The following is a 25363-nucleotide window of genomic DNA, read 5'->3' as shown; positions in this document are numbered from 1 at the left end:
CAGAGTACTCTACCCATCAACCACAGAATATACATTCCTCTCATCTGCACACAAAACATACTCTAAGGGTGACCCCACGCTCAGCCATAAAGCGAGTCTCAATAAATACAAAAAATTAAAATTGTATCAACTACACTCTTGAACCATAGTAAATTAAAACCAGAAACCAATACCAAGAACATCTCCCAAAACCACACAATGACATGCAAATTAAACAACTTGCTCCTGAAGGACTTTTGGACAAACAATGATATTAAGGAAATTTTTTAATTATTTAAAATAAATAAATAAAGACACACAACATATCAAAATCTCTGAGATGCAGCAAACACAATGTTAAGAGGAACATTTATAGCACTAAGTGTCTGCATCAAGAAGTTAGAAAGACCTCAAATTAATGGTCTAACATTACACCTATGGGAACCGGAAGAAAAGGAACAATCTAAACCTAAAGCTAATGAGAGGAAAGAAATAACTAAAATCAGAGCAGAACTGAATAAAGTAGAGACCCAATAATCCATACAAGGGATCAACAAAACCAAAAGTTGGGACTTTGAAAGCATAAACAAGAGAGATAAACCTCTAGCTAGATTAACAAAACAAAACAAAACAAAAAAAAAGAGAGAGAGAAGATCCCAATAAGCACAATCAGAAACAAGGATGACATTACAACCAAACACACGGAAACAGAAAAGATCCTGAGAATATTATGAACACTGGATGCACACAAACTAAAAGATCTAGACGAAATGCATACATTAATGAAAACATACAACCTCCCCAAAGTGAATCACACAGAAATTGCAACTCTGAACAAATAAATACTGAAGTCCCATATTGAATCAGTCATAAAAAATAAAAACCCTGTGAACCAACAAATGTCCCTGACCAGGTGGATTCACTGCCAAATTATAGTGGAAAAACAAAGAAGTGCTAATACCAATTCTACTGACACTATTACAAAAAAAATTAAGGAGGAACTCCTCTCTAACTCATTCTATGAAGCCAAAATCAACCTGATACCAAAACTTGGCAAATAACCAATGAAAAAAAGAAAAACTACAGGCTAATATCCATGATGAACATAGACACAAAAATCTCCAACCAAACACTAGCAAACCTAATCCATCAGCACATCAAATAGCTATACCATGGTCAAGTAGCCTTTATTTCTGAGATGCAAGAGTAGTTCAACATGTGCAAATCAATAAATATGATTCACCATATAAACAAAATTAAAAACAAAAACCATGTAATTATGATCATCTCCACAGATGCAGAGAAAGCTTTTGATAAAATCTAATACCCATTCATGATAAAAATACTCGAAAAAATGAGTCACCACAGGAATATACCTAAAAATAGTAAGAGCCATCTATGACAAACCTATAGGTAACATCACACTGAATGGGCAAAAGCTGGATCTATCCCTGAGAGCTGGAACAAAGCAAGGATGCCCACTCTCACTACTTCTATTCAACATAGTACTGGAAATCTTAGAGCAATCACAGAAGAGAAAGTAATAAAAGACATCCAAATATGAAAAGCAGTCAGACTATTTATCTTTGCTGACTATATGATTCTACACTCAGGAAACCCCAAAGACTCTGCTGAAAGGCTCCTGAAACTGATAAATGATTTCAGTAAAGTTTCAGAATAAAAATTCAACATACAAAAATCAGTAGCATTTCTATAATGTTCAAGTGGAAAGTCAAATCAAGAACACAAGAACATTTACAATACGCACAATAAAAATAAAACATCTATGAATACACTAAACAAAGAGGTGAAAGATCTCTGTAATAACTACACAATATTGCTGAAAGAAATAATACATGACACATACAATTAGAAATTCATACCATGCTCATGGAAGGGAAGAATTAATATTATTCGTGGTCATACTGCCCAAAGCAATTTACAGATTCAGTGCCATTCCTTTAAAACTACCAATGCCATTTTTAACAGAAATAGAAAAATAAGATTCAAAAATATAGAGCAAAACATTAGCCTGAATAGCTAACAGAAGCTAAGCAAAAAGAAAAAAAGCCAGAGGCATCACATTATCCGACTTCAGCTATACAATAAGTCTACAATATCCCAAATCGCATGGTATTGGTACAAAAACAGATACATAGACATATGGAACAGAAAAGAGAATCCATACAGAAAGCTGCACACCTACAATCATATGATCTGTGACAAAGTTGACAAAAGTGAACACTGGGTAATGTTCAATATATGGTACTCAAAAACTGGCTAGCCATATGCAGAAGAATGAAACTGGAACCCTACCTTTCACCATATAATAAGTATACTCAATTCACTCAAGATGGATTAAAGATTTCAATGTAATACTTCAAACTATAAAAACCCAGACAAAAACCCAAGCAACATCATTTTTGACATTAGGCTAGGAAAACAATTTATGGCTAAATCCTCAAAATCAATGGGACCTATTTAAATTAAGTAAGTGTGCACAGCAATATAAAACAAAAAAATTAAAAAAGATCAACACAGTAAACAGACAACCTGCAGAATGGGAGAAAATATTTTTAAACTTTGCATCTGACAGAGGTCTAATATCCAGAATTTATAAAAAATTTAAACAAATTTACAAGGAAAAAACAACCCTATTAAAAAGTAGGCAAAGGACATGAACAGGTACTTTTCAAAAGAAGACATACAAACAGCCAGCCAACCCACAAATGACAAAATATTCAACAACATATCATCAAAGAAATCCAAATCAAAATTACAATGGGATGCTCTCTCATCAGTCCGATGACTATTATTAAAAGTAAAAAAATAACAGATGTTGGTGAGGCTGAGGAGAAAAGAGAATCTTATATATACGTTGTTGGTGAGAATGTAAATTAGCTCAGTCACTGTGGAAGGCAGTTTGGAGATTTCTCAAAGAACTAGAAACAGAACTACCATTCAAATCAGCAACCCCATTACTGAGCATATACCCAATAGAAAATAAATTGTTCTACAAAAAAAAAAAAAAAAAAAAAAGACACATGCACTTATATATTCATTACAGCACTAGTCATAATTACAAAGACATGGAATCAATGTAATTCTCATCCACAGTAGATTGGATAAAGAAAACATGGTACATATACACCATGGAATACTACTCATTCACAAAAAAATAATAAATCATGTTCTTTGTAGCAACATGGATGTTGCTGAAGGCCATCATCCCAAGCAAATTAACATAGAAATAGAAATCCAAAAACTACAGGTTCTCACTTACAAGTGGAAGCTAAACATTGGCTACACATGGATATAATGACGGAAACAATAGATATGAGGGACTACAAGAGGAAGGAGACAATAGGAGAGCAGTGGCTGATAAACTAAGCTATCTATTGGGTACTAAGCTCACTACCTCAGTGATGGGTTCATTCACACCCCAAACCTAAGCATCACACGATTTAACCATGTAGCAAACTGGCACATGTACTTGCTGAATCTAAAATAAAAGTTGAATTAAAAAATTGTAAATGAGAATCTCTATTGGAATCAAAAGCTGAATAGCTACAATAAACTCATTTGTATAGTAAATTCCACTCATATTTTGGAAAATATAATTGATTTACCTTCTGTTGACCAAAGATTCTAATTGAAAAAGAAACAAGTGTTTATAAAGATTCGAAATTTTAACTATTTTTGATTCTCCTTTGAACTATATAAATACAAGTTTTCTAAATAAGTAGATATCAAATCAAGAAATACATCTATATAAAATCAATTTCTAACATTTTTAATTTCAATGAGCTACATTTTACATTTGTTCAATTTGTGTAAGTACTGCAGTACTTGTGAAAATTCTGTAGATCATAATTATGAGGCTGATGAGGACTTGGCTGTGAACCATTCTTTACATTGGATGTAGTCAGAAATACCCTCCTCTGACTTGTTCCTTGTGGTACAAATATCCTGTCATATAATAGTTATATATGTTTATACTATACCTCTGTATCTGAAAGCAGTGGCTTTAAGGTGGATATCCTATCATTCATCTTTTATTATTTATGCATTATGCATTTATTGATCAATCAGCTAACATTCTACAATGCATGCTAGGTGCTAGGCACTACACGAGCGAGGGGTCTATTTAGGTACTAACATATTCCTGAAGAGCTCCAATTCTAATGAGAGAAAAACAAGCCACCAAATCAAGGTCATATAGTACTAGTGGCAGGAAAACTTCAACATAAACTAAAATCCTTATGAATAGTGTAGGTTGTTATTGATTAGAAAATCAGTTTTGCTGTGAATAGTCTCACAGCAGAGGTGACTCAATTGAGACTTGATATATGAATCAAATTCCTTCCACTCACCCCCTCAGAGTGGTGCCTCTCAAATAGGAATGGATGAATGAATGAATAAATGAATGAGTAAATGACAAAATGATCTTAATTGAAACATTGTTATTAGGTTTACAGAAATTTACATTTTAGGAGGTAACACTGAGGAAACAATGCACATGTAAGACTTGAAATGTATTAATGATTTAATGATGAGCAATACATCTCATGGCCAAAAAAAAATCAGAAGTTAAAAGGCTGCACATGTGCCCTCACAACTCATCATACTGACTCCGCTCATTCTTAAGGCTAGTCCTGCTGTTGATATATTGGATTTTACAAAGTAGACTGGTATTCTGCAGTTTTAAAAAACGTTGACTGCTCTTATGACATAATCATGAAAAATATAAGATTACTGACCCATTTGAAAATAGTAGACAGAAATGAAACAGTCTCTGAACACCTACTCTAAGCCATTTCATCACAGGTACCCAGGGACTTCTAATTTGTGTAACAGTCACATGTTTCCACAAACTTGTTTTGGTAGTATAAAAATATTAAACAATGCTTATGAAGTGAAATAAACTTATAGCTTAGTTACTCTATACGTTTTAATAATCTCAAATTGTAATCACCTCCTATCACACACTTGTGCATGATGTACATATATATATTACTGCTTTTTCCTCTAAGTGAATTATGAGGAACTAAAATAGGAAGAATTAGAGGAAAGTCATATTTATAGAACATTAAGCATTATACAGAAAACATATCTGAAAAACAGATGTAAAATTATATTATTTTATTTTTAGCTATTTTCCTCCAAAGGAAAGTTGCTTAAAAAGTAATTTTTTGAACTGGTCTATTAAAAAGAAACTGATAGCCTGTTTCCCATTTTTTGTTTGTGGCTTGACTGTATATGTATGTATTATTAATCCCTAGATCAATACTGTATATCTTATATTATATAGATACATTTTATAATCTCCATTGAACAATGGACAAAACTGACGTGAAGCGAATGACTTGCAATAAACCACAAGTAAATAGTATTACTTAAATGTAAACAAGAATATTCTAATGTCAAATATGGTTCCCTTTAAAAAAATGAGAAAAATATAATTTTCAAGGGATCTTTGGCTTTTTTAATAACAGAATAACTGTTTACTAGACTTAGTTATCTCTGTCCAGTTTTCCCCCAGTGTCCACAGTGGATCAGTTCCAGAACCCTGAAGATATCAAAATCCATGGATGCTCAATTTTGGTATATAAAATAGCACAGTATGTGCATGAAGCCTACACACAACCTCTGTTTATGTATTTTATTTTTGGGGGGGACTGAGTCTCTCTCTGTTGCTCAGGCTGGAGTGCAGTGGCACGATCTCGGCTCACCGCAACCTCCACCTCCCAGGTTCAAGCAATTTTCCTACCTCAGCCTCACCGAGAGGCTGGGACTACAGGCGCTGACCACCACACCCAGCTAATGTTTGTATTTTTAGTAGAGATGGGTTTCACCATGTTGGCCAGGCTGGTCTTGAACTCCTGACCTCAGGTAATCCACCTGCCTCGGCCTCTCAAACTGCTGGGAATACAGGTGAGAGCCACCGCACCCAGTAGGTCCCTGTATATTTAAATCATCTCCAGATTACTTGTGATACCTAATACAATGTCGATACTATTTAAAGAGTTGTAATACTGTATTTTTAAATTTTGTATTTTAAATTGTTTTTTTTTCTTTTCTTATTGTTTTCTTTTTAATTGTTGTGGGTTCCTAGGTGTCTATATTTATAGGTTACATGAGATATTTTGATACAGGCATGCAATGCATGATAGCCACATGAGGGTAAATGGGGTATCCATCAGCTCAAGCATTTGTCCTTTGATTTACAAACAATCCACTTATACTCTTTTAGTTACATTGTTTTTTTTTTTTCTTTAATATTTTTGATCCACAGTTGCTTAATCCACTTATTCAGAACACACAGATATGATGGGCTGACTGTATACACATACAGACTCTAAACCACTAAAACACATCATAATACTAATAAATCTTATTAGAGTATTTTCCAATCACATTTTTTTCTTACATATTCTACTATTCATTGTTAATGTTATTTTTAAAAAGGATATTCACTTTGAAAGTGCAAATACTTCTATTTTCTAATTTTGCAATAATAGACTTTTTATGTAATTATATCTTTATCTTAATAACAAAAAACACTTAACTTTCATAAAGATTGTTAAGTTCCATCAGATCATTGAATCTGTGATTGGTAAAATTTACAACTTCCGGTAACACCAGATGTAAAATGAAGAATCTCTATCTTGGTCAGGTTATAATCAAGACATTATTTTTCTTGTCATAACTACATATACTCTTTTATCATGCATTTTCTTGAGGAAATACATATACACAAACAAAACAGTAGGTGTTCTTATTTTCTTTTCAAACAATACAATATGAAACATAAATGTACACTAGACATCACCCAATTTAAGAAATAGAACATTACTGGCCAGGTGTGGTGTCTCACTCCTGTAATCACAACACTATGGGAGGCTAAGGCTGGAGTATTGCTTGAGGCCAAGAGTTCGACTAGCATGGGCAATGTAGGGAGGCCCTGTCTCTACAAAAGAAAATAAAAAATTATAGCTGGTCATGGTGGTGCACACCTCTCGGCAGGAGGATCACGTGAGCCCAGGAGTTCAAGGTTACAGTAAGCTATGATTGTGCCACTGCACTCTAGTCAACAGAGCAAGACCCTGTTTCCAAAAAAAATAAAAATAATGAAAATATTTCATCTAAAGAAAGGAATATACCATGTTTTCCTTTATTTAGCATATTAATAAAAGCAATAAAAATACACACATTTCAGTTACTGATATTTTAGAATCTCTTGCATATATGGAATCTGAGCTATTTGATCAGGAAAAAAATTTAAAAGAATCTCTTGCATATGTTTTCTTACACTATCCTGAATTTTGTGTTATTATTTGCCATAGTTGATAGATACACTATAATGTATGTACCCCTAAAAATATATAGTTTTTCCTTTTTTAACTTAATGAAAATAAAATTATACCCTTAATAGATCCGATCAAAAATTCTCATATGAAATATTTTATCCATGCAATTAACAAATTTAATCCAATGGCTATAAAATATAAACTATTATGGCAAACAATTGAGGAATTAGACTGATTCTATAATTTATTTTATTTACTTGTGCTACTTAGATAATTGTTATTTTCCTCCATTTTATTTTACTAAGTGGAGGGCTGGTTTATGTTACCTTTTCATGGGGAGGTCAAAATTAAAGATATCTCAAGGCAAGACTAGGTGTGGGCCTGTAGACAACACTAAAAATGAATATAAGGAGGGAGATATGCTAATAAGGGATATCACAATTAGCAAATGCTTTTATTTTTGACCTATGGATGGGAAGGGATACATAGAACTGTAGGGTTAATCTATTCCAAACATATAGAAATTCTAACATACAAACATTCAGTAGATAAGATTATCAGCTCCCAAGTTCTACTAAAAAAAAAGCTCATATGCTAATCAACCATATCAGTTGCTTCAATTATAAACCTCATTTGCAAGTCTTAATAGAAAATGAATTGATTTTTTTCTGCTATCAAAGAGGAAATGAGTGAAAATAGACACTCTCTAAAGCATATTCAACACCTGCACAACAAACTTTCAAAGGTAGATCTATTTAGCTACCACCATTTACCTGAAGTTAAAATATTACACAAATATCTATTGCCTAAATGATAGTCTTCATTTTATCATTTAAAACTAAGATTCAACTAAAAGATCAATAGAAAAATATTTAATATAAAGAAAGAAATAGACCATGTTTTCTTTTATTTCGCATATTAATAAAAACAATAAAGATACACACGTTTCAGAATGGAAAGAAAGGCGTTTACTTTTAATGCTAGAATGCATCAATCACCTCATTATTACATACTACATTATTTAAGGTCAGGTGTAGATGCTCAAGCTTGTGATCCCAAAACTTTGGGAAGCTGAGGAGAATGACTTGAGCTCAGGAATTTGAGACCACTCTGGGCAACATAAAAAGACCCCGTCTCTACAAAAAGTAAAATAATGAAAATAAAATTAGTTATATGTAGTAGTGCCCACCTGCAGTCCTAGCTACTTGAGAGACTGAGGCAGAAGGATCACTTGGACCCAGGGGTTTGAGGCTGCAAGGCTGCAGTGAGCTATAATCATGCCATTGTACTCAGGCCTAGGTGACAGAGCAAGACCCTGACTTTTTAAAGAAACTGTATTTGCTTCTATTAAATAGGTAACAAACACTCTCAATAGTTTTTTCTCAAAGTTGAGATGCATGGAACAAGTTTTTAAAATTTTATCACATTGATAAAATTATCCTCTAAATCTGTCAAGGGTAATATATTTATCAAGGGTAACATATTTTCATATCTTCTTTCTTTTACTCCTTACTGGTTTTCTACTGCATCAACTATTTGTTTCTTTTCTGTTTATTCTGTCTCGATTCATGGCTAGTTCTCTTTTCCTATGATATCCTCCTTATAATTTTAGCCCAATTCATCCCTCTAATCTTCTATTCACTATCTCTCTGCTGTGTAGGAAGCATAACTGTGCTGAGTTCTTGGCTGGACCACTGAAATCAAGTAATGAGTGAATATAAATCGGAATTACGGCTGTAAATAAAAAGAATGTGGCCAAATGTCCATTAGCAATGATAGTCTAGTCATATTAAAAAAAATGGCTATTTTCAATTAATAAAACAAAACAAGGAAGAAAAAGTAAAGACAATGTTAGGAACAATTATAAGAATAAGTATGTACCAAGCAACTGGTAGGTTTACTTCAACCAAATAGTAGGTTTGCTTCCATTACATTAACATTTTACCAAAATGTATATATAATATCTTCTAAGAACAATATGAAAATACATTTTAATATATAAATTGGCTCAAGAAAGTCATTTTTCTGGGACTCTAGATTTATAGGCTCTTTAAGTCTCTTAAAAACTGTAGATGACACAAAGAAGTTGACTGCCCTAAAGGTTTGGCTTAAATAAACCATCCAGTGCACACTTCAAATATAAGCTGAACAACCTGAATTATAATATCTATCTTGTGAGGTTTTCCAGTTTCTGATTTGGTACTCCCCAAGTAGCAATTTCCTATGAATTACCATTTCCCAACTAAGAGGTACAGAAATTCTCAGTTTCTTTTGGAGGTTGAATATTTTTAAACTTGGCCTTTATTAAGGTTTTCAACAAAGTTCTAATTAAACTACACTTCATTAATGGCTTACCCCCTACCTTAGAATAAGGAGAGCTGTCTTTCAGTTATTAAAGCTAACCCTCAAATAGTTGTTAATAACAAGAAAAAGAATTATTTTTATTTTTTTAACTTCAAAATTGTAGGCTAACCAATAGTTAACAAATAATTCACTTACTTTATTGGCATCATCAGTCCTCCTAGCAATACGTCTTTTTTTAAAATTTAAAACATGATGGGGGGTGGTGAGGACTGTACAATTACTAGTCACTGTGTTCCCACTCATTGGTACTATTAGCTTAACAGATAAAACCACAGATAAGAGCCTCAATCAACTTCAGCAGATTCCCAGAGGCAAGCTCTTGCTTTTTGCTGATTAGTTTCATTCAATTATGTCTTCTTAATTGTTCATGTGCTAAAGCTCATTAAATGAAAAATAATATTGCTTTCCTGTGGGTAGGGCACTTGAGATTTGAAAAATAGCCACTTCATCTCTGCCTCAGAGGCACAAGTAAGTTAATCTGATGGTATCTGGAAAAGCTCAATAGATTTGTGCAGATAGTCCGTCCTTTCCAGGAAAGGACAATAAAATTAATAAAATTGATTGCTAAATCAAGTCAAAAATAAAATCACTCCCAGTATTTTCCTTTAAGGTTAATTTTCAGGAAAATTAGACCCAGTTTTGTAGCATTTGATTGTGCTCACCTCTGTAATATGATTTTAATTGTAAAAAGGTCAGTTATTGCTGTTCCATTACATATGGGATTTGGGGAAAGTGGAGTAAACTTTTAAATTTTTCTGAAAATAGATTTTGACAGATTAAAAAGTGTGTCACACAATTTTATTTATTTATGAAGTATTCTAGAAATGGAGAAGCTAAGTTTCATTCATTAAAATAGATTCATTAAGTACCTACTATGTTCCAGGCCTTTTGCTACACAATGAGGATACAAAAGGTTTTAACTTCAAGAGGTTTATTAGTCTGGTGAAGTAGAAATAATAATTCAACAATAATCCATCAGCTAACATATACTGGATATTTACTAAGGACCTATAAAGTACTTGGTTGGTATGTATCAACTTACTTAATCTTTTTAATGATCTTATAGACCATATTGTATTTTTTATTATAGATGAACTAAGGTTTACAAAAATTATATTGCTTCCTGATATCACATAACTAGCGAATGCTAAAGTTTAGTTTTGAACAAGATATAACTTTGTAGCATGTATTCCTATTTACAGGTACTCCTCAATTTACACAGTTCCTATATGCATAAATTTCAGTTACTATGTTTAGTTAAATTAGACCAGTTACCCAGCAACATAGTTCAAATTTCAGTTACCACAGAATATTAACTGTAAGTAATTACCAACAAAGTACAAATTTTGCTCCTTGCTCTTTTGTCCAAAATCATTATGTAAATAACAGGTGTGCTTCATGATCAGCGACCATTGGCATCATGTTTTTAAATGTCTGTCAGTGATCGATCGCTACACAGCTATTATTCAGTGTATGCAGACAGAAAAGTGTGCAGTTATGTTGTGTCTTTGTTTCCCATTGATAAACACACGTGACATTTCTCAAAAGTAAATAATTGAAAGAATTCACCAGAAAAGATAAAAAGTACAACATAAAGTAAAATTTGAGTCCAGTGAAAATGCAGCTATAGCAAAATCCCTGTGGGAATATTGACACTGCTGCCATCTGTGGGACTTAAGCTTTACAGCCAGAATAACTTAGCGCAGAGGAGCTTATTGACATAAATGAAGAAAGTGGATATGATGAAAAGGATGAAGATATACCAGGCTATGTGATGCCAGCAAAAACCCAAACACACACACACACACACACACATACACACACACAGACTTAAAGGAACTTACAGAGATACTTTAAAATATTGAAAGCATCAAAGCATAAAGTGATGAAAGCTGATCCAAATTTAAGAATATGACAATTAGCCAAGGCATAAAATATCGCCCCCTTCATTATAAGCCATCTGAGAAGAAGAAATCAATCACTATTCAAAGTATTTGTAAACATTTTTTAACAAATGAGTAAACTTTCAGTCTTCAATGTAATTTAAAGAGGGAATTAGTCAGCAAATGTGAAAGTACAGCAAATAAATGAAAAATAATGATGCAAAAAATAATAATATAAGATTTGAGTTGAATGTAAACAGAGTTACAGAAAGAAAGAACTGACTTTACTTCAATTCCCAATGTAAATTCCAGGATGTTAAATGAATATGTTTTATAATTTATTTATTTTCCTACACATTTATTAATGACAGTAAAAGAGTTTCTAATATTTTGAAAAGAAATTAAAAGTTATGGAATGATAATATTTATTCTTGATTAAGATAAACTTGCATGATTTCAGCGGAGATCATCATGTTTATCGTCCTTCACTAGCATGTAAAGCGAGAAGTGTAGGTATTAATTTATTATCTGTTTGTTTAAAGTGAATGACACTTGGCTTAGTGTTCTATCAATAGAAAATTACTTAAGAGGAAATGATATCTTAAATGATATCATTTAAGATGATATCATTCATTAAGAAATGATATCTTAAAATCAATTTTAAGATAATGCTTCTGTTACATATGTTTCTATATCGTCTTTCTAAACACAATTATGAAAAAGGCATCCCAACTGGTGATATAATTATTGTCAATAATATAATAGTGATGACAATATATTTGTTGGTCAATTAAAAATAACTACATTAGCTTTGGCAAAAATACATTTTTCACTTACAAGATTAAAGATACTTATCAGTCCTCTTGTAATCCTACTTTAAGAAATACATTTTCATATTAATTTGTAAATGAAATGCAGGAGTTTTTCATAACCAACAGGTTTAAAGCTTATGAAGATATATGAGGGAAATATATAGTTATGTCTGTAAGAATCAGTGATGTGTCATATTTTGTCTTTTGTTATTATTTTCTTGAGATAGGATCTCACTCTGTTGCCCAGCCTGGAGTGCAGGGGCATGATCACATGCAGCCTCTACTTCCCAGGCTCAAGCAATTTTCCCACTTCAGCCTCCCAAGTAGCTGTGACTACTGGTGCATGCGACCACACTCAGCTAATTTCTATTATTTGTAAAGACAGGGTCTCACTATGTGGCCTAGGCTAGTCTTGAACTCTTGGGCTCAAGCGATTCTCCCACCTCATCCTTCCAAAGTACCGGGATTACAGTCATGAGCCACCACACCTGGCCTGATGCGCCATACTTTGTAAAAGAGTTGAGAATGGCTGCTAGCCAGTGGGGGGGGGGGGGGGGGGAATGGTAATATTATAAACATGGGTATATTTTCAAATGCATTCTAAAAGTTTGAGAAAGCAATAGAATCTTGTCTGTTTTGTTGTGTTATTTTCCAAACACAGATACTCAATACATATATATATTTTTTAAGAAGATGAAAAAATCTGACATGATTTTATAAAAAATAATTTTGATGTTAGTAATCACTACTCAACACATATTTTTGAATAGTTCAAAGAAAATTTGGTTACGAAATTCTTCTGTTGTTTCAAAAGATCCCACCTTCCATTTCTCTCTGATCTCATCTCCTAGCAATCTACCCTTCATTTATCGTACTCTAGTCGTGCTTATCTTTTTCATCTTTATCAAACACAACAAACATTCTGATACCTTAATATTTCTGTTCCCTCTCCCTGAAACACTATTCCTCAATAAATAAAATTAGGTAATTATTTCCATCAAGCTAGTATTTAAACATCTCCTGCTCAAAGAGGCCTAGCTGATAATCTGTACTTAATGTTCCAGTTTTCCTGTACTCTCTCTGAACCCTCATTGGTCATTCTATTTTGTTTTATCCATAGTGCCCATCACCTGTTGGCATGTTATAAGAACTCTTTGTTTATTAACTCATTTGTTAATTTTATTGTTTATCATTTATGTCTATCAATGGAATGTAGACTCCAAGAGGGCAGGCATATTTGTGTGTGTTATTCATTGACATTTCAACATCACCAAACAATGTCCGTCATATAGCAACCATTCTTTTTTTTCTTTTTCTTTTTTTTTTTTTTTTTTTTTTTTTTTTTTTGAGACAGAGTCTCGCTCTGTCACCCAGGCTGGAGTGCAGTGGCGTGATCTCGGCTCACTGCAAGTTTCGCCTCCCAAGTTCACACCATTCTCTCGCCTCAGCCCCCCGAGTAGCTGGGACTACAGGCACCCGCCACCACACCCGGTTAATTTTTGTATTTTTAATAGAGACAGGGTTTCACCATGTTAACCAGAATGGTCTTGATCTCCTGACCTTGTGATCTGCCCACCTCAGCCTCCCAAAGTGCTGGGATTACAGGCATGAGACATTGTGCCCAGTCCATTCTTTATATAAGAATAAAGAAATATCCCCTTGACATGAAATTCTGTGTATTGGAATTATATATATATATATAGGAATTATATATATATATACACACACAGAGACACACACACACACACACACACACACACCACGGAAATGAGTATTTGTCATTTCTTAGTCAGCAGTATATATTTTCCTAGAAAATGAAGACTCCCAATTTGTCTTTTTGAATGACAAAAAGAACTGCTAATCACTTTACCAGTTTGTTTTTTATTTGTTTATCTCCAGATTAAAGTGTTATTAAGGATTAATTAATTTTTTTCCATTTAGTGAACTTTTAAACAATAAAACCCTTTTATCTATGTGGTCTTTCACCCATATGACAACAAAGTGTTATCATGCCCATACTATAAGTAGAAAAATATAGGTAGAAAGAACATAACTGATTTGCTCAGAGTCATATAACTCAGAAGTGACATTTGCCAGACTCCAAAACTTGGTCTGATTTTATCATCCCTTGCTGACTGTCAGATCTGATATATCAGTCCAAAAATTACCTCCTGCTTAAATTAGATGTTTTGGATGACTTTTGTAATTTTTCCAGGTTCCATCATTTATTAGGTCCAAAATGTAAATGGTTACTTAGAATACAGAGATGTACACATATTCAGGACCAACATTCCAAAAATGGCTTAAATATTTCTGGCAGCCAAATATTGTCTCTGGAGAATTATCTTCCTCAAGAACATTAGTTAGATGTGCTTTAATAATGGTTGAGCAAAGTAGCAGAATACTAGATGCTGTGTGACTCTGGGAACACCTTATTTCCTGCTGTGATAGAGATCTGTTAAAGACCCTCATCTGTTACAGGCAGACAGAAAAGCAGAGTAAAATTGATTTGCCTACCTGAAGGGACTGTTGTAAGAATCTCATGAGTTAAATTGTGTGAAAGCACTTTTCACCCTCTAAATCCGTATATTTACATGTGACTTCCCTGTATGACACAAGCTAACAAACTGGAAACAAACAAACAAAAAACCCAAGACACAAAAATAAAATATCTTTCTGTTACCTCACTTGGGAAGGGGGTCTAAAAACTCAGAAATAATAGTATTTACATGTACATGTACTTGGTAACATTCAATGGCATAAAAAATAAATTGAAAATAATACTATTAGCAGAGGGGAATGTATTTTTACTTACTCATATATACCTACATATTGGATTTGTCTCTATTTCATCTGTAGGACCTAGCCACTGGCCAAATGCCTAAAGCCCCTAGAACCCCAGTGCCTAGTGTGGTACACAGAAAATAATGACCTCTTAAATGTCCACTACCTATTTCCAGGAGCCTTGGAATATGTTACCTTACCTGGTAAAAAGGACTTTGTAGATGTGTTTAAAGTTAAGAACGTCCAGAAGGAAAAACTGTGCCAAATTATCTGGATAGACCCAATCTAATCACATTAGTTTTAAAAATATTAAACCTTTCTTGGCTGTGGTCAGGGAGAGAAATGTGATTGTAGAAGAATGGCAGGTAAATGTAACATTGCTAGCTTTGAAAACAAAAGGAGTCCAGAAGTCAAGGGATATGGGTGGCCAGTATAAGCTGGAAAGATCGAGAAAACAGATTCTCCCCTACAGCCTCCAGAAAGTAGCATAGCCTTGCCAACACCTGATTTTAATCCAGTCAGACCCGTGTCAAGCATGTGACTTACAGAAGTATAAGGTAATACATTTGTGTTGTTTTAAGGCACTAATTTTGTGATAAATTGCTAAGACAGTAACAGATAACTAATACAGTTAGAAAACAATTTTAAAATACAGTTTAAAAAGAACTACAACATGCAATATCTAATGAATAAAACCAAAAATAGGATGAAAAATTAAAATGAAACTGAGAACTTTTCTATATTATATATTTGGGAAATTTGAATTACTTCATAATATTCTGCTCTCAAAAATACGAAAATAGTAGCTTGTCTAATTATCATTCACCTGAAAGCAACTGTTTTAAAGCTGTCATTACAATCTTATAAAAAGTAGTATGTCTCAGTTACTCCCAACTACCCTCAACATGACCCAGTCTTGTCAGAACCCAATTTAGAGTTTCAACTGTACAGACGCTCCAAGGAATTTTCAATGACAATCAGTGTTCCAAAAAAGCTATGACCTACACTTGAGGCTATCCCAAGGAGAAGCAAATATCATGGCAGTATCTTACATTTGTGAACACAGTGGTAAACATAGAGCATACAAAACCATGCATGGATATTTTCTTCTGTTTTTGACAATGGATAATTAATGTCGAAAGTGATTTTCAAACTATCAATATGCAAGTTAAAATTAAATCCATAAAGCACAGTAAAACAAGCATTTGTTCCACTTTACAATTCATGTTTCCTTGAGAACTCTTCTTTCTTTTCCCTCCTCTCTGCTCCTGTCCCCTCCCCTTCCTCCCTCCATTCCTTCCTCCTTTCCTTCCTTCCTTAGATTTCCTTCCTGACTTCCGTTTTTCTTTTTTCAGCTTTATTGAGGTATAACTGACAAGTAAAAATGAACATATTTAAGGTGTACAACTTGATTTTTGTATATGTATACATTGTGAAATGATCATCATAATCAAGCTAATGAACATATCTGTCATATCCATACAACATTAAATATGTTGTACATTAGATATACAGTTACCATGCTGTACAATAGGTATATGCCACATTTTCCTTATTCATTTATCTGTCCATGGACACTTAAGTTGTATCTATATCATAGTTATTGTAAATAAAGCTGAAATGAAAATTAAAGCAAATATTGATGCAAAATAATTTTATTTACTTTGAATAAAGACTCAGAAGTGGGACTGCTGAAGCATTTGGTAGTTCCATTTTTAATTGTTAAAGGAACCTCCATACTGTTTTCCGTAATGGCTACACCAATTTACATTCCCATCAATATGTCTTCCTTTTTCTCTACTTCTTTCACAAAATTTATATTTTGAAATTTGATAATAACCATTCAAACAGGAATGTGGTATACATTTTCAAGGTTTTGATTTGTATTTCCTGATAATTAATATTGTTAATCTTTCATCTTTTATCTACCTATTGATCTTTCATTTAGCTGTTCATCATTTGTACATCTTTGGACAAATGCCCATTTTTGTAAATTTATTTTTTGCTATGGAGTTTTGTAAACTCCTAATATATTTTGAATATTATCTTTTATCAGATATGCAGTTTCAAATATTTTCTGTAGGCTGTCTTTTCAGTCTGTTGATTGTTTCTTTTACTGTGTAGAACCTTTTTAGTTTGATGCAATTCCACTTCTACACTTCTGTTTTTGTTGCCTGTGCTTTTGCTGTCATATCCAAAAAAATCATTGCCAGAATCAATGTCAAGAATCTTTTTCCTGAAAGTTTTTTTCTAGTAGTTTTATAGTTTCAAGTCTTCTGTTTATGTATTTAATCCATTTTAAGTTAATTTTTATTTTTGTATATGGTATTAGGTAAGAGCTCATCTTCATTTTTTTATATGTGGATATCCAGTTTTCTCAGCACCATTTATTGAAGAAAATACCTTTTCCCCAATGTGTATTCTTGGTGCCCTTATTGAAGACTGATTTACTCTAAGTGCATGGATTTATTTCTGGGCTCTCTGTTTTCTTGCATTGATTTATATGTCTGTTTTTATGCAAATTCCATACTGTTTTGATTAACATAGATTTGTAAAGTATTTTGAAATCAGAAAGTGTTATGCCTTGTTTTTCTTGCTCAAAATTGGTTTATCGATTTGGAGTTTATTGTGGTTCTATATAAATTTTAGATTTTTTTTTTTCCTATTTCTGTAAAGAATGTCATTGGCATTTTGACAGAGATTGCATGAACCTGTTGATTCCTTTTGGCTAGTATGACTACTAAAACAATATTAATTATTTCAATTCATAAACATTTATTTTCCATGGATGGATGTTTTTTCATTTATCTATGCTTTAACATTTTTCCTTGATTCCTCCACCAAGACAGTCAACTGGATGCAGCTAGGAGAAACATCTCCCACTGAGGGACCAGGACATCAGGAAGACAGGTGTACCCCTAGTAAATCTTCAGAGGGAAGACATTGAGAGAAGATACAGAAGGTGGGATAAAGGGAGATGAAGCTGGGAACCCTGCATGGGGCTACCACACACCAGGACTCCTTCCTGGCTCCCAACAACTCTTGTGGATGGGGTGAGTTGAACAGAAAGGAGCAACTCACTCTCACCATAAGCCTCTGGAATCCTAGTAGAAGGAGACTCATCAGCCACCACAGACACTTGAGTTGGCAGAGAAAACTACTTAGAGAAGTGGTAGGGACAGAACTCCAGCTTCAGCAGAGCCCACAGAGTTTGGTACAGGAGCATCTATAGTGGAGAATAGCCAGAGATGGGCATCCCCCTAGGCTCAACTTGCTCTTATAGTAGACGTTAACTCTAAGGAAAGGCGTGAATATAGACTCTGTAGAGCAGTCTTGCCCATGAGATGAGACAGGCCCCCTGAGCACCCATTGGTGTGCTGTCCTCTCTTGGGACCCCAGCCTGCCTGTACCTGCTGGCAGTGCACCCTCCAGGAATCTCAAGAGGGCCTGCCTCATTGTTCCTGCACTGGTGGACCACAACTGACTGGCAGAGTGCTCCAGAAGAGCAAACCCTGTGTATACATATAAGACTGCGCATGCCCTCCCCACACAGCAGCCTTCCCCATACTGTTTTGCCTGCCGGCACGCACTGACAGTGATCCCCTACATTTCTTTGCCTGTACATGTGTTTGCAGACAGACCTAGCCTTCCCTTCCCTGACAGTGCACGTGTGCACATGCACCATGCCATGCCACTACTGCTGGCTTGAGTGTGCCCCATCCCTTCTCACCCTGTTGCACTGCCATTTTTGTTGGAACATTGGAGGGCATAGAGTTTGCCAGCTCTGCTACCGCCAGTGCTCCACTCCTGTGCCAAGACTGCTGGCGTGAAACTAAGCACAGAAAACAGTGTATCTACTCCCAGCTCTGAGAGGTCACTGCTGTCAGCAAGAATGCTCACAGAAGGTGCACACAGTCCTGTGACTACTAGTACCCCACCCCTGTGCTAACACCACCACCAGTATAAATGCGCATACCATTGCTAGCAGGGGCCCCCACCTTCCCAAACCATACTCCCACAGCCACTACTGCAAACACCCACATGGAGGCTGTCATCATCCATGTGGATGGAGGATGCTGCTGGTACATGCAAATGTGGACACACCCCACTACCACTGTCCTACAAAATGCTTTGGCTGGTACCAGCCATTAGACTGTTGTGACAAGCAGTCTGAGATCACATTGATCCCTCCAGTGAGCAGGTTCCTGAACTTGAGGAGCCACAGGTAAAAGCTAGGGTACGATACCAGTTTCCCAGAGTTAGAGCATGCAATGCAGGAGTGCTGAGCTGAGCCTTGGCCCCCTGAAGTCTTCCAATAACAAAGCCAGGTGACTGAACGCAGCTTATACCACAATCAAACCGTCAAGGTCATCAAATAGAATAAAGGGAAAAAAAATCCAAAGGACAGCAACTTCAAAGATTGAAGGAATATCAGCCCACAAAGATGAGAAAGAACCAGTGCAAGAACTCTGACAACTCAAAGAGCCAGAGTGCCTTCTTTCCTCCAAATGAGCACACTAGCCCTCCAGCAAGAATTCTTAACAAGGTGGAGGTAGCTGAAATGACATAAATAGAATTCAGATTATGGATAGGAATAAAAATCATTGAGTTTTGGGAGAATGTTGAAGCTAAATCTAAGGAAGGTAAGAGTCACAATATTAAGATACAGAAAGTGACAGACAAAAAAATGCCAGTATAGAAAATAAAATAAAACATATATGAAAGGATAGAATTGAAAAACACTCTACAAGAATTTCATAATGCAGTTGTATTAAGAGAAGAATACCAAGCTGAGGAACAGAGCTCAAAGACTGGTTTTCTGAAATAAGAGAGACAAGAATAAATAAAAAATAATAAAAAGGAAAGAAGAAAACCTCCAGGAAATATAGGAATATATAAAGAGACCAATATTATGACTCATTGGTGTCCCTGAAAGAGATGAGAAGAAAGCAACTTGGAAAACATAAATCAGGATATAATCCTTGAGAACTTCCCCAACCTAACCACCAACATTCAAATTCAGAAAATGTAGAGAACCCCCACAAAGTACTTCACAAGAAGATCATCCCCAACATACATAATCATAAGGTTCTGCAAGGTAAAAATGAAAGGAAAAAAAAATGTTAAAAGTAGCTAGAGAAAAAGGACAGATCACCTACAAAAGGAAGCCCATCAGAGTGACAGCAGACCTCTCAGCAGAAATCCTACATGCCAGAAGAGATTTGGGGCCTATATACAATAACCTAAAGAGAAGAAATTCCAACCAAATAAATTTATATTTGGCTAAACAAAGCTCCCTAAGTGAAGGGAAATATGATCCTTTTCAGAGAAGCAAAGGCTGAGGGATTTTATTATCACCAGACTGGCCTTACAAAAGCTTCTGGAAGAAGCATTAATATGGACAGGAAAGAACATAACCAGCAACCACACAAACTCACTTAAGAACACAGACCAGGAACACTATAAAGTAACCAAACAAGTCAGTATAATAACTAGACAGCAACAGGATAACAGGATCAAATACACATTAGTACTAACTTTAAATGTAAACGAACTAACTTTCCCAATTAAAAGGCACAGAATGTAAGCTGGATAAATAACCAAGACCAAATGGTATGTTGTCTGCAAGAGACCCATCTGACACGCAGTGATGCCAATAAGATCAAAATAAAGGAATGGAAAAAAATCTGCCAAGCAAAGGGAACACAGAAAAAAAGCAATTAGTGCAATCCAAATTTCAGATGAAAAAGATTTTAAACCAGCACAAATAAGAAATGACAAAGAAGGGCATTATATAATAGAAAAGGGTTCAATTCAACAAGAAGACCTAACTAGCCTAAATATATATGCACCTAACACAGAAACATTCAGATCCATAAACCAAGTTCTTAGGGACCTTCAAGGAGACTTAGGCTACCACACAATAATAAGGCAAAGTTTTGATATCCCCACTGACAGTATTAGATAATTTAAGCAGAAAATTAACCAAAATAATCACAACATGAACTCAACACTGGGCCAAATTGGTCTGCTAAACAGCTACATAACTGTTCACCAAAAAAAAAAAAAAAAACAACAGAATGTACATTCTTCTCATGTACACATGACACATATTCTAAAATCGACCACACAATCAAACATAAAGCAATCCTTAGGCAATGCAAAAGAACCGAGATCATACCAACCACTCTCTTGGACAATAGCACAATAAACACAGAATTGAAGAACAAGAAAATCAGTCAAAACCATACAATCACATGGAATTTAAACAACTTATTCCTGAATGACTTTTGGGTAAATAATGAAATTAAGGCAGAAATCAAGAAGTCTTTTGAAATTAGTGAGAATGAAGATATAATATGCCAGAATCTCTGGGACACAATTAAGACAGTGTTAAGAGGGAAATTCATAGCACTAAACACCCACAACTAAAAGTTAGAAAGACCTCAAATTAACAACCTAATATCACAGTTAAAAAATTACAGAAGAGAAAAACAACAACAAATAACAACAACAACAAACAAAACACAAAGCTTGCAGAAGACAAAAAATACACCAAATCAGAACTGAACAGAAAGAGACTGAGACATAATGCAACATTCAAAAGAGCAATGAAGCCAGGAGGTGACTTTTTGACAACATTAATACAATAGGTAGACCACTGGTTAGATTAAGAAAGAAGAAAACAGAGAAGATCCAAATAAACAGAATCATAAATGACAAAGGGAATATTACCACTGACCCTACAAAAATACAAATAATCATCAGAGACTACTATGAAATCCTCTATGAACACAAACTAGAAAATCTAGAATAAATGGATAAATTCATACACATATACAATCTTCCAAGCTGAACCAGGAAGAAATTAAATCCCTGAAGATAACTATAACAAATTCTGAAATTGAATCAGTAATTAACAGCCTGCAAACCAAAAACAGCCCTAGACTGGATGAATTCACATCTGAATTCTACCAGATGTACAAAGAAGAGTTGGTGTCATTTCTATTGAAATGGTTCCCCCAAAATTGAGAAGGGACTTCTCCTCAACTCATTCTATGAGGCCAGTATCATCCTGATAACAAAACCTGGCAGAGACACAACAAAAAAGAGAACATTAGGCCAATATACTTGATGAACTTTGATGCAAAAATCCTCAGTAAAATACTATCCAGCTGAACCCAGCACTATATCATGAATCCACCATAATCAATATTCTTTATCCCTGGGATGCAAGGTTTATTCAATGTACAAAAATCAATAGTTATGATTTATAAAATAAACAGAACTAAAGACAAAAATCACATGAAAATCTCAATAGATGCAGAAAAGACTTTTGAAAAAATTCAGTATCCCTTCATGTTAAAAACTCTCTACAAATTAGGTATTGAAGGAATATACCTCAAAATAGTAAGAGCCATATATTACAAACTCATTGCCAACACCAAACTGAAGGGGCAAAAGCTGGAAACACCCTCCTTGAAAACCAGCACAAAAACATGATTCCTCCACTCACCATTTCTATTCAACACAGTATTGGAAATCCTAGACAGAGCAATTAGGCAACAGAAAGAAATAAAGGGCATCCAAATAGGAGGAAAGGAAGTCAAAACTAACCCTGTTTGCAAATGAAATGATTCTATATCCAGAAAAGTCCAGTCTCAGCTCAAAAGCTCTGTAAGCTGATAAACAACTTCAGCAAAGTGTCAAGGTATAAAAATCAACGTGCAAAAATCACTACCATTGCTATACATCAACAACAGCCAAGCTGAGAGCCAAATCAGTAATACAGTCCCATTTACAATTGCCACAAAAAGAATAAAATACCCAGGAATACAGCTAACCAGAAAGGTGAAATATCTCTACAATGAGAACTACAAAACACTGCTAGAATAAATCAGAGATAGCAGAAATAAATTTAAAAAAAAAAGAAGAAGAAGAAGAAATGCTAAGCTCATGGATAGGAAGATTCAATATGGTTAAAAAGACCATATTGCCCAAAGCAATTTACAGATAAAATGTTATTCCTGGTCGGACGCAGTGGTTCATGCCTGCAATCCTAGCACTTTGGGAGGCAAAGATGGGCGGATCATGAGGTCAGGAGATCGAGACCATCCTGGCTAACACGGTGAAACCCCGTCTCTACTAAAAATACAAAAAATTAGCTGGGAGTGGTAGCAGACGCCTGGAGTCCCAGCTACTCTGGAGGCTGAGGAAGGAGAATGGTGTGAACTTGGGAGGCAGAGTTTGCAGTGAGCTGAGATCGTGCTGCTGCACTCCAGCCTGGGTGACAGAGCGAGACTCCACCTCAAAAAAAAAAAAAAAAAGTTATTCCTATCCAACTAGCAATTACATTCTTCACAGAACTAGAAAAAAAAAATCAATTTTAAAATTCATATGGACTAAAAACCCAAAAGAAACAGCCCAAATAGTCAAGGGAATCTTAAGCACAAAGAACAAAGCTGGAGGCATCATGCCACCTGACTTCAAACTATACTACAGGACTACAGTAACCAAAACAGCATGGTATTGGTACAAAAATATATGCATAGACCAACAAAACAAAACAGAGAGTCAAGAAATAAGTCTGTACAGCCACAACCATCAGCTCTTTGAGGAAGCTGACAAAAATAAGTAATGGGGAAAGAACTCCCTATTCAATAAATTGTGCTGAGATAACTGGCTAGCCATATGCAGAAGATCGAAACTGGACCCTTTCCTTACATCATATACATAAATCAATTCAAAATGTGTTAAATACTTAAATGTAAAACCCAAAACTATAAAAGCACTGAAAGACAACATAGGCAATACCATTCTGAACATAAGATCTGACAAAGATTTCATGGAAAATATGCCAAAAGCAATCACAGAAAAAGCAAAAATTGACAAATAGAATAATAAACTAGTCTCCAGTGAAAGTAACTGCACCTGAAGTTAAAGGAGAGAAAGAAGGGGAAAAGGAAGAAGAAGAGGAGAAAGAATATGAGGGCATTAAGTCAGACCAAGCTGAAGAGGGAGGATCCGAGAAGGAAGGCTATAGTGAAAAATAGGAAGGTGAGCAGGAAGAAGGAGAAACAGAAGCTGAAGGTGAAGGAGAGGAAGCTGAAGCTAAAGAGGAAAAGAAAGTTGAGAAAAACAGTGAGGAAGTGGTTACTACAGATAAGCTGGTGGCAGACACCAAGGTGGAAAAGCCAGAAAAAAGCAAAGTCTCCTGTGCCAAAATCACCAATGGAAGAGGCAAAGTCAAAAGCAGAAGTGGGGAAAGGTGAACAGAAAGAGAAGAGAAGGAAGTCGAGGAAGCTCCCAAGGAAAAGAAGGTAGAGAAAAAGGAAGGTAAACCAAAGGATGTTCCAGAGAAGAAGAAAGCTGAGACCCTGGTAAAGGAGGAAGCTGTGGAGGAGGCAGCCACCATCACCAAATTGGTAAAGGTGCAGTTGGAGAAAGAGACCAAAGAAGAGGGGAAGCCACAGCAACAGGAGAAGGAGAAAGGGAAAGTAGGAGGAGGTGGGGAATGAGATGGAAGGGAGTGATAAAGGTTCCCAGGAATCCAGGAAGGAAGACATAGCTGTCAATGGGGAGGTAGAAGGAAAAGAGGAGGAGCAGGAGACCAGGGAAAAAGGCAGTGGGAGGAAACAGGAGTAAGGCATTGTCAGCAATGACCTAGACTTGAGCCCAGCAGATGAAAAGAAGGGGGATAATAAAAGTGAGGAGAAAGTGGTGGTAACCAAAACAGTAGAAAAAAATCACCAGTGAGGGGGGACATGGTGTTACCAAATACATCACTAAATCTGTAACTGTCACTCAAAAGGTCGAAGAGCATGAAGAGACCTATGAGGAGAAACTGGTGCCTACTAAAAAGGTAGAAAAAGTGACTTCACATGCCATAGAAAAGGAAGTCACCCAGAGTGACTGAGAGTTGAGTCCACTGCAAAAGGTTAAGCCATATGACAATTTCAAAATGCATGTGACTGGCAGCATCAAAACAGAACAGGTTCTCCCATGGGGGCTCCAGACATTGTATTTTACTTTGTGCAATATGAGGAGACTGCATGCAAGGTCAGTGTGCTCCCCCCTCAGTCTTTGGGGGATTCCAATGCATGATATTGTATGTACCTGGGAAATTTACCAATTCCCTATGCTGTTGGAAGGGGATCACTCAGGAGGGGGGATGTCTTGAGATGTACTATGTAAAGTACCAATTGAGCCTAAAACAATAAATAAAACACAG

General features: G+C 35.2%; 1 protein-coding gene and 1 pseudogene across 6 annotated transcripts in view; one reads left to right on the top strand and one right to left on the bottom strand.

The window, feature by feature from the left end:
• Positions 1–25363, bottom strand: part of PCDH15 (protocadherin related 15) — a 1804329-nt gene that overhangs the window by 757916 nt on the left and 1021050 nt on the right. The gene's annotated exons all lie outside the window — the stretch shown is intronic.
• LOC103216178 (neurofilament medium polypeptide-like) lies at positions 5317–25077 on the top strand (annotated as a pseudogene).

The sequence above is a fragment of the Chlorocebus sabaeus genome, chromosome 9, assembly GCF_047675955.1.
Source record: "Chlorocebus sabaeus isolate Y175 chromosome 9, mChlSab1.0.hap1, whole genome shotgun sequence".
NCBI lineage: Eukaryota > Metazoa > Chordata > Mammalia > Primates > Cercopithecidae > Chlorocebus > Chlorocebus sabaeus.
Note: the sequence above shows the minus strand (reverse complement) of the source record. Positions and strands in the feature narration are given on the sequence as shown.